The 11,578-nt window shown below is 39.6% G+C and overlaps 1 pseudogene; it reads left to right on the forward strand.

Moving 5' to 3' along the window:
* LOC104999644 overlaps positions 1–1,134 on the forward strand; it is a 57,687-nt pseudogene extending 56,553 nt beyond the window's left edge.
* The last annotated feature ends 10,444 nt before the right edge of the window (positions 1,135–11,578 follow it).

The following is an 11,578-nucleotide window of genomic DNA, read 5'->3' on the forward strand; positions in this document are numbered from 1 at the left end:
CAGTCCTGAATATTCATTGGAAGGACTGATGCTGAAGCTGAAACTCCAGTACTTTGGCCACCTGATGCAAAGAACTGACTCATCGGAAAAGACCCTGATGCTGGGAAAGATTGAAGGCAGGAGGAGAAGGGGCTGACAGAGGATGAGATGGTTGGATGGCATCACTGACTCAATGGATGTGAGTTTGGGTGAACTCTGAGAGTCAGTGATGGACAGGGAGGCCTGGTGTGCTGCGGTCAATGGGGTCACAAAGATTCAGACACGACTGAGTGACTGAAATGAACTGAACTGAACTGATAGATTTATCATGTCCTTCATTGTGACTGCCAAAGAATGACCACACCCTCACCGGCTCATTGTCAGTATTCCTAACACAAGTGTGCTACAGACTGAGAAGTGAATTTCCCCTGCTGACACTCAAACGTGTTTTCTGAAAGGGTGTTTGCGAGGCGTTGTGGTTTATCAATCAAGGGATCCACAAACATTAAGGAGATGCCTTCCAAGCAGGGTGAAAATCTAGGATTCCCATGGGTCCTGAGATTTCTTGGACAGCCTGGAACTCTTCACCAGAAAAGAAGGGGGTGAAGGCCAGTTTACAGATTTCAGTGGAGGCTTTGGGGGCTCCATATACAAAGGACTTCCCTGGTGGCTCAGGCAGTAAAGCATCTGCCTACAATGCAGGAGACTTGGGTTCAATCCCTGGGTTGGGAAGATCTCCTGGAGAAGGAAATAGCAACCCACTCCAGTATTCTTGCCTGGAAAATCCCATAGACGGAGGAGCCTGGTAGGCTACAGTCCATGGGGTCTCAAAGAGTCAGACACGACTGAGCGACTTCACTTTCACATACAAAGATGTGGATTCAGATTATTCAGATCAAGGAATAATCAACTTTGAAGGTGATTGACACAATCAAAACCAGCCCTGAAAACAGAAGAATCATCCTGTCTGCTTGGAATCCAAAAGATCTTCCTCTCGTAACCCGCCTCTTGACCCTGCCTCTGTGCCATACCCTTTGCCTTTCTATGTGGGAACCGTGAGCTGACCTGCTGGCTGTACCAGAGGTCGGGAGACAGGGCCTCAGTGTGCCCTTCAACATCACCACATGGTCAGTGAATTTCAAGAGTGGCATATAGCTATTCCCCCAAATTTGAGCAAGCTGAATAATACCATCAGTCATAATAATGGCTAGTGTGGTTATGAACACTTAATGTTTATTTGTTTTATGTCTTGCTGTAATAAAGAAACGTTCTGCATTCAGAGAAAGACTTTAGAAAAATTTTTAATAGAATCCTTAGAAATTAAAAATCTCATAATTAAAATTTAAAACTCAGTAAACAAGTTTACTGTGTGGCTAGACCCACTGAAAGAGCATTTATGAAATAGACTATAATCCTGAAGAAGTCAGCAAGAATATGGAACAGAGAGACAAAGAAGTTGAAAATAATGAAACAATCATTAAAAAGCAAAGAAGATAAAGTGAGATGCAATGGGAGATCTAAGTCAGTGAAGTAAGGCAAGAAAATGAAAGAAATGAATTTAAGTACTAGAAAGGAAGAAATTACTTGTGTATGATATATTATCTATACAGAAACCTCTGAAAAAAATTCCAGATTTTTTTTAATAAACAGTAGAACTTAACATGAGATCTGAATATAAAATCAATTGTCCTTCTAAACCAACAGGGACGGCCCAGAGGGATGGTATGGGGAGGGAGGAGGGAGGAGGGTTCGGGATGGGGAACACATGTATACCTGTGGCAGATTCATTTTGATATTTGGCAAAACTAATACAATTATGTAAAGTTTAAAAATAAAATAAAATTAGAGGAAAAAAAAAAAAAGAGTTCAAATGCATAGTTTTTTTAAAAGATATAATTTATGGCATTTTAAAAATGTGAAGAATCTAAAAATAAACATACCAAAGATCTTTATAAGAAAAAATTATAAACTTTTATTAATAGACATTAAAAATATCTAAATAAATTGAGGCCATGTTAATGTATAAAGAGAATCATTATTAAAAAGATGTCAATTCTCTTCAACTTAATTTACAGATTCAAGACAGTCAAAACTGTAGGGAGTCTTCTGAGTCTTGACAAGCTAATTCTAAAAGAATATGGAATAGAAAACATCCCATAAAGCCTAAGGTATGCCTAAGGAAGAACTAGGTGGGAGAAGTTGTTTTTTAAGTGATACTTGAAGCTATGTTAATGAATATATTGTGGTATTTGCATTGGAAAAGACAAATACACCACTAGGACAGGACAGAAACCCAGAAACAGCCCCATGTGTTTGGAATGTGATTTATATTAATAGCAGAGATGTGGAATCACAGGGCAGTGGGAGAAAGCTGGATTTCCAATGGATTCAGTTCAGTTCAGTCGCTCAGTCGTGTCCAACTCTTTGCGACCCCATGAACCGCAGCACGCCAGGCCTCCCTGTCCATCACCAACTCCCGGAGTTCATTCAAACCCATGTCCATCGAGTCGGTGATGCCATCCAAGCATTTCATCCTCTGTCATCCCCTTCTCCTCCTGCCCTCAATCTTTCCCAGCATCAGGGTCTTTTCTGATGAGTCAGTTCTTCGCATCAGGTGGCCAAAGTATTGGAGTTTCAGCTTCAACATCAGTCCTTCCATTGAACATCCAGGACTCATCTCCTTTAGGATGGACTGGTTGGATTTCCTTGCAGTCCAAGGGACTCTCAAGAGTCTTCTCCAACACCACAGTTCAAAAGCACCAATTCTTCAGTGCTCAGCTTTCTTTATAGTCCAACTCTCACATCCGTACATGACTACTGGAAAAACCATAGCCTTGACTAGATAGACCTTTGTTGGCAAAGTAATGTCTCTGCTTTTTAATATGCTATCTAGGTTCGTCATAACTTTCCTTCCAAGGAGTTAAGCGTCTTCTAATTTCATGGCTGCAATCACCATCTGCAGTGATTTTGGAGCCCAGAGAAATAAAGTCAGCCACTGTTTCCTCTGTTTCCCCATCTATTTGCCATGAAGTGATGAGACCAGATGCCATGATTATGCTGCCCCAACTAGTTATCCATATTAAAAAAGGGGTGAGAAATCTCACCATACCCACAAAACTCAATTCTATATGGATTAAAAAGTTAAATGTAAAAGGCAAAACCGTAAAATGTTTGGGTGAAAATCTCAAAGATTATCTTTATGATATTAGGGAAGGGAAGGATTTCTTTAGTAAAGTACACATATGTGTGTACACAAACACACACACACACACACACTCCTACCAATAACAATGGGTAAGTTTAAGTAGGTTAAAATTAAGAAATTCTGTTCACCAAAAGATACCATTAAGAGAGTGAAAAGGCAAGGCACAGAGTAAGGACCTGAAAAAATGACAAAATGTTCAGATCTAGACTATATATGGAACGAATACAAATAAATAAGGAAAACACAAGCAATCTTATAGAAAAATGAGCAAGGATGAACAGAAGTTTTGTGGAAGAGGAAGATAAAAAACGTTCAACAAGCACAGGAAAAGAAATTCAATTCAGTTCAGTTCAGTCACTCAGTCGTGTCCAACTCTTGGAGACCCCATGGACTGCAGCACAACAGGCCTCCCTGTCCATCACCAACTCCCAGAGCATACTCAAACTCATGTCCATCAGGTCAGTGATGCCATCCAACCATCTCATCCTCTGTCGGCTGTCTCTCACTGTTTCCATTGATTCCTCATCTATTTGCCATGAAGTGATGGAACCGGATGCCATGATCTTAGGTTTCTGAATGTTGAGTTTTAAGCCAACTTTTTCATTCTCCTCTTTCACTTTCCTCAAGAGGCTCTTTAGTTCTTATTTGCTTTCTGCCATAAAGGTGGTGTCATCTGCATATCTGAGCTTATTGATATTTCTCCCAGCAATCTTGATTCCAGTTTGTGCTTCATCCAGCCCAGCGTTTCTCATGATGTACTCTGCATGTAAGTTAAATAAGCAGGGTGACAATATACAGCCTTGACGTACTCCTTTCCCAATTTGGAACCAATCTGTTGTTTTTTAGTAATTAGGAAAATGCAATAAGTTCTGGCTTAGAGCCATAAGTTATGACTTTACTCCTGCAAGATTTGCAAAAATTTAAAGATAATGTTGTCAAGTGTTGGCAAGGATGTGGGATAACAGAAGCAGTGATATCTGCTGGTAGGGAGGGTAAATTGGTAAAAATCACTTTGACATTTATATAGTTTATCTTAAGGTTCACACAATGCAGAGCCTATCAACTTCACTCCTGGATAAACTTGAGAAGCTCTTGCACGTGGGCACCAACTAACAATGTTCAGAGCACCACTGTTTTCTAGAGGAATGGATAAATTATGATATTTCATGTAATGGAATTCTTTGCTGACATGAGCTACAGCTACATGCAAAAAAAAAGTGGATGAACCTTAGAAACATGTTGAGTGTAAACAGTTGTCAAGGAAAACTTACAATACGATTATATTTATATGTCAGAAACATGTAAGCTAAGTACTATCTTATTTGCAGACACAGATTTATGTAGCAAAACCACATGGAAAAATAAGAGAATGATAAACTCAAAATTCAGGGTTGTGATTGTTCTGAATGTGGAGAAAAGAGGGTGGAACCCAAGGGACACATGCAAGACTTCATGAGTAATGAGGAAGTACAAGTTTTCAAACTGGGTCATGAATTCCTGGCAATTTATTCTATTGTCATTCTTTGGAGATTAAACACGTTTCATGTATACTGCTTTGTATCTGCAATATTTAATTAAAAAATTTTTAAAGATGATAAGACAAATAAGTGACAGAAAATATCTATCATATGTGTAAAAACAGACAAAATGAGAAGCACAAAATAGAATAATCTTCTACCAATTACTAAGAGAAAATGAAAACACAATAGAAAAATGAGCAAAGGGTATTGTGCAAATCACACAATAAGAAATACAAATGGCCAATAAATACATGAAAAGACATTTAATTTCACTAATCAGTGCAAATGAAACAGAACTATATTTCACCCATCAAACTGAAAACATTTTTTAATGTGATAACAGCAGGATTAGTAATGGTGTGAAAAATGAACTGACAAAATCTTGTGGAGGACAATCTGATGTTATCTATCAAATTTTAAATGTAAATACTCTTCTGCTCAGCAATTCTGTATCTAAGAACCCATCTGATAGAAATACACATACATTTAGGTCATGTTGTATATAAAATGTTCATTGTAGCATTGTAATAATGGAAAATTGGAAATGACTTAAATGTCCATCAGTAACAAATAGTTTATTTATTTTATCATTTTGAAGTGTCTTCAACTACCAGCAGAAATTGTGCCTTAAATAAATAGGGACTCTTTTTTCTGTTTTTTTTTTTTTAATCACATAACAAGCTCTGCATAAAACTCATACCACTGTTTGCTCAGCTGCTCCACTTTGTCATTAAGGACCCAGCATCTTTTCATCTCTCAACTCCTCCATCTTTGAGAACTGACTGATTATGTTCTCAGCTCTTCACTCTCTTTGTCTGCAGTGTAACCTTGCAGTGTGCTATAACAGGCTGATGTTAGACTTGGCCTTGCAACCTTGATTAGCCAGTTGAATGTGAGTGGAAGTAACTGTGTATATGCCAATTCTAAGCCAAGATCATAAGTATCTTGTGTTTCTACTCACCTTCTTGCACTCCTGTGTTGCTTCATAAAAAGAACTACATTAGAGAGCTACTGATGCAAGGAAAATGAGGAAATACATAAACAGACCTGAACCTAACACCCAACTTGGAGCCACACCCAGCCAGTCTGAAATGAGCCCAGCAGAGCCAGAGATTGCTCGCGTACCTCTGAGTGTGGAAACAAAATTTACACTTGTAATCCACTGTGATTTCAACGTGGCTTGTTAGACAGAAAAATGAAATAATAAGCTTGGCATGGTGACTTTGCAGCCTTATGCCTGTGGCCTTGGGGCCTCAAGATAGTTTCAAGCTCCATAAATTGCAACTGACTTCAAAGCAGGAAGTGGAGGATGTGAGAATGGCCAGGGCAGAGATAAACCTCCTCATGATGCTTTTGCTTTTTTTCAAGGAATAGAGATTCCCTGGACACCTCTCTGCCAACTTCCCCTCACATTTCATAGTCCAGATTGTGTCACACGGTCTCTTTAGCTATTACAAAGGGTAGAAAGTACATACTTGCAAAGGGGACCGACTGGCTGGAGAAAAGGCCTATCTTCTCTGAGAACAAGAGATATTTGCCCTTTCAGTCAGTTCAGTTCAGTCGCTCAGTCATGTCTGACTCTTTGCGACCCCATGGACTGCGGCATGCCAGGCCTCCCTGTCCATCACCAACTCCCAGAGCTTGCTCACACTCATGTCCATCGAGTTCATGATGCCATCCTTTACCTGGACAAAATCAAGGGCTTACTGGCAAAGTATGTATAACTGTGGTTTCTTCCACACACGTTTTGTAACACTGAGCAGAGCTCAGATAGAATAAGGTAGATTTATATGTAGTGACATGAAAAAAATTTAAGGTCATTCAAAAAGAATAGGCAATTGCAAAACAATACATGTAATATTTTCACTCATGTTAAAAAATAAGAAATTCAAGTTACAGTGCATACATATGTATGTAAATACACAGGAAAAGGTCTAAAAAATACACATCAAACTCTCATAGCAATCACTGCTGAGGAAGAGGTGGTTTAGGAAAAGGATACATTTAAAAGAACCTTCCTGAGAACCTTCTGAAAAACAAATATCGTGTATTAACATATATATGGAATCTAGAAGAACCTGTTTGCAGGGCAGGAACAGAGATGCAGACAGAGAGAATGGACTTGTAGACACAGCATGGGAAGGAGAGAGGGGGGCAAATTGAGAGAGTAGTAAGTCAATTCCTAGGTAGGTCGGTAAGAAGTCCAGGGAGCTCAGATCCCCAGGAGAGGGGGGCCTGGGGTCCTTGAGGAGATAGGGGTCTGGAATTCTCAGGGAGGAGGAAAGGACAACATCTTTTTCCTCTACATTCTTTAGTCTTAGTCACATAAAACGTTTTTTTCTTTAAGCCCCGAACTGATGACTACACAACAAACAACTCAGTTCAAACTCTGTACTAGGGATTATATAACAACAATGTATCCTGCTTGAGGACAGTTTCTCCTTCCTGAAACCCTTCTGACTAATCCTGTTATCTTAAAATGTACATTATGGGAGTGGGTCTGGTAAAATATTTACAACCTTGAGACATTCTTTTGATTTATTGTAATAACCAATTTTAAAAGTATATAATTCCCTTGCTAAAGTCTAGCGAGGGGGGCACTGTCCATCCCCCTTCTGATGTCTATGTCAGAAGCTTTCTCTGTTCCTTTTCTTACTTTAATAAAACTCTGCTACACAAAAGCTCTTGAGTGATCAAGCCTGGTCCCTGGTCCCGAAGCTAAATCTTCTTTGGAGATCACAAATCAGACACCATTCACTGTAAGCTATCAGTAGCATTGACATATATACACTACCATGGTAAAATAGATGGTTCCTGGGAAGCTTCTGTATAACAAAGGGAGCTCAGCTGGGTGCTCTGTGATGACCAAGAGGGTTGGGGTCAGGGTGGAATGGGAGGGAGGCTTAAGAGGGAATGGTAGGTGTTAGTCACTCAGTCCTGTCCAACTCTCTGCAACCCCAGGGTCTATCCATCGAATTCTCCAGGCAAGAATATTGGAATGGATTGCCATTCTCTTCTTCAAGGGATCTTCCTGACCTAGAGATCGAACCCATGTCTCCTGCATTGCAGGCAAATTTTTTACCATCTGAGAATATACATATACTTATAGCTGTCTCTGGTGGCTCAGAGGATAAAGCATCTGCCTGCAATGCAGGAGACCTAGGTTCGATCCCTGGGTTGGGAAGATCCCCTGGAGAAGGAAATGGCAACCCACTCCAGTATTCTTGCCTGGAAAATCCCATGGACAGAGGAGCCTGGCGGGCTACAGTCCACAGGGTCGCAAAGAGTTGGACACAACTGAGCGACTTCACTCACTCATAGCTGTCTCACATCGCTGTACAGCAGAAACCAACACAACATAATGAAGCAATTAACAGTCAGTCAGTTCAATTGCTCAGTCATGTTTGACTCTTTGTGACCCCGTAGACTGCAGGATGACAGGCCTCCCTGTCCATCACCAACTCCCAGAGCCTACTCAAACTCATGTCCATTGAGTTGGTGATGCCATTCAACCATCTTATCCTCTGTCTGCCCCTTCTCCTCCTGCCTTCAATCTTTCCCAGCATCAGGGTCTTTGCAAATGAGTCAGCTCTTCATATCCGGTGGCCAAAGTACTGGAGTTTCAGCTTTGGCATCAGTCCTTCCAATGAATAGTCGGGACTGATTTCCTTTAGGATGGACTGGTTGGATCTCCTTGCAGTCCAAGGGACTCTCAAGAGTCTTCTCCAACACCACAGTTGAAAAGCATTAATTCTTCGGTGCTCAGCTTTCTTTATAGTCCAACTCTCACATCCATACAGGACCACTGGATAAGCAATTATATTCCAATTTAAATTCCATATAAGCAATTATATTCAATTTTAAAAGTAAATTTTTAAAAAATTAAGTTATATTAAAAATAAAAGTACTTTTTCGTGTTGCTCTATGTCCTTACTTCTGTATTGCTTAAATTCTTAAGAACATACAATAATTTATGGATTGCTTTTTTAAAATTTTACTTTTCATTAAAAACTAAAAGCTGCATAAGTGAGAAAACTGAACATTGAAAGAGAATATGAGCTAGACGATCTGTAAATTTTTTCTCACTCAAAGGGAGGGAAAAAAAATTTTTTTTTCTCTATAATCCAATCAATTTCTGGCTTCTAGAAAGGAAACAAAATCACTCAGAGAGATGTTTTGTTTGTGCACTGTGAAGTCAAGTGGGCCTTAGAAAGCATCACTACAAACAAAGTTAGTGGAAGCGATGGAATTCCAGTTGAGCTATTTCAAATCCTGAAAGATGATGCTGTGAAAGTGCTACACTCAATATGCCAACAAATTTGGAAAACTCAGCAGTGGCCACAGAACTGGAAAAGGTCAGTTTTCATTCCAATCCCAAAGAAAGGCAATGCCAAAGAATGCTCAAACTACCGCACAGTTGCACTCATCTCACACGCTAGCTAGCAAAGTAATGCTCAAAATTCTCCAAGCCAGGCTTCAACAGTATGTGAACCGTGAACTTCCAGATGTTCAAGCTGGATTTAGAAAAGCCAGAGGAACCAGAGATCAACTTGCCAACATCCACTGGATTGTTGAAAAGCAATAGAGTTGTTGAAAAGCAAGAGAGTTCCAGAAAAACATCTACTTCTGCTTTATTGACTATGCCAAAGCCTTTGACTGTGTTGTGTGGATCACTAAACTGGAAAATTCTTAAAGACATGGGAATACTAGACCACCTGACCTGCCTCCTGAGAAATCTGTGTGAAGGTCAAGAAGCAACAGTGAGAACTGGACATGGAACAACAGACTGATTCCAAATTGGGAATTTGTCACCCTGCTTATTTAACTTATATGCAGAGTACATCATGTGAAATGCCAGGCTGGATGAAGCACAAGCTGTAATCAAGATTGCTGGGAGAAATATTAATAACCTCAGATATGCAGATGACACCACCCTTATGGCAGAAAGTGAAGAAGAATTAAAGAGCTTCTTGATGAAAGTGAAAATGGAGGATGAAAAAGTTGGCTTAAGGCTCAACATTCAGAAAACAAAGATCATGGCATCTGATCCCATCACTTTAGGCAAATAGATGGGGAAACAATGGAAACAGTGACAGACTTTATTTTGGGGGGCTCAAAAATCACTACAGATGATGACTGCAGCCATGAAATTAAAAGATGCTTGCTCCTTGGAAGGAAAGCTATGACCAACCTAGACAGCATATCAAAAAGCAGAGACATTACTTTGCCAACAAAGGTCTGTCTAGTCAAAGCCATGGTTTTTCCAGTAGTCATGTATGAATGTGAGAGTTGGACTATAAAGAAGGCTGAGCACCAAAGAATTGATGCTTTTGAACTGTGGTGTTGGAGAAGATTCTTGAGAGTCCCTTGGACTGCAAGGAGATCCAACCAGTCCATCCTAAAGGAATGGTTGGAATGGTTCAGTCCTGAATACTCATTGGAAGGACTGATGCCAAAGCTGAAACCAGTACTTTGGCCACCTGATGCAAAGAACTGACTCATTGGAAAAGACCCTGATGCTGGGAAAGATTGAAGGCAGGAGGAGAAGGGGCCGACAGAGGATGAGACGGTTGGATGGCATCACTGACTCGATGGACATGAATTTGAGTAAGCTCCAGGAGTTGGTGATGGACAAGGAAGCCTGTCATGCTGCAGTCCATGGGGTTGCAAAGAGTTGGACACAGCTGAGCAACTGAACTGAACTTGTCATGTCTTTAAAATTGAAATCCTTTGTAAAGTCCTATCTCGCTTGTTAACAAGCTTCATTAAGAATGTTAGACTACCCAGCATTAATCTCCACATACCCCAGCCTTCCTAACTGGGCAACTCAGAGACTAGCTTATTTATTGTGTGAAATGTTCATTGTAAGTGCATTCTCTTATACTCACATTGCCAGCACACATAAGCACTTTCATGTAAGTTCAATCTGCCTCGGATGAAATCATCCTTTACTTTTAAAACCATGAGTATATGACCAATGATGTTACCAAATCCAAAGATCACTGAGGAAAGGAAAAAAAAAGAGTAGTTATACTAAAAATATATATATAGTTCAAAACATAGCTTTTATAGAAAGTATTTCTATATTCTGAGCACTCTTTATAATGTAAGAAAATTTTCTGTATTAAATAAATAAGAGAGTAGGGATCTTGTTTCTTTTATTTTATAATTCTTATGGAAACTTCTTTATTTTACTATATATATAAACACTTGAAACTATAAAATAGTGTCGCTTCAATTCCATTTATTAAGAGCTGAACTAGGAATGAAACTGGGATCTGGATTCCAAAACGATGAGTTAGTCATGCTTCCTCCCCACAAAAAGCTTGTAATATGGTAAGAAACACAGAAGTAAAAGTGGGTGAATTTAATCAAATGGGTAACCAACTTTAAAAAGGTAGAAATGTAATGAGACAGAGAAAATTGTGTTTTCCTGGAACTCCTCTCAAGGTTAACATGTGAGGTTGGAGGACAGACTTGGAGAGAATAAAGGAGATCAGGGAAGGAAGGAGATGAGAACCAGAGGGAGACAGGTGATGGATTATTCACCACCCCTCCACCCACACTGTGGTCTTATCCAGTGGTGTGTGTGGCTGGAGGTGTTAACTCCTAGTGGTCCTGCCTTTTATTCTCCTCTCTGGGCCCTCAGCCTCTCCTCCAAACCTGTGTGGGCAAAGTGTCAGGAGAGAGAGATATTGTAGATGCAGGTTGTTTTTTTGTTTTTGTTTTTGTTTTTTTTTTTTTTTGAAGTATAGTTGATTGACAATGTTGTGTTACTTTCTGCTATACAGCAAAGTGATTCAGTTATACATATATATGCTCTTTTTTTTTTTTACATTCTTTTTCATTATGGTTTATCACCAGATATTGGATG

Source organism: Bison bison, unplaced genomic scaffold (genome assembly GCF_000754665.1).
Source record: "Bison bison bison isolate TAMUID 2011002044 unplaced genomic scaffold, Bison_UMD1.0 scf7180017864359, whole genome shotgun sequence".
Classification (NCBI taxonomy): Eukaryota; Metazoa; Chordata; class Mammalia; order Artiodactyla; family Bovidae; genus Bison; species Bison bison.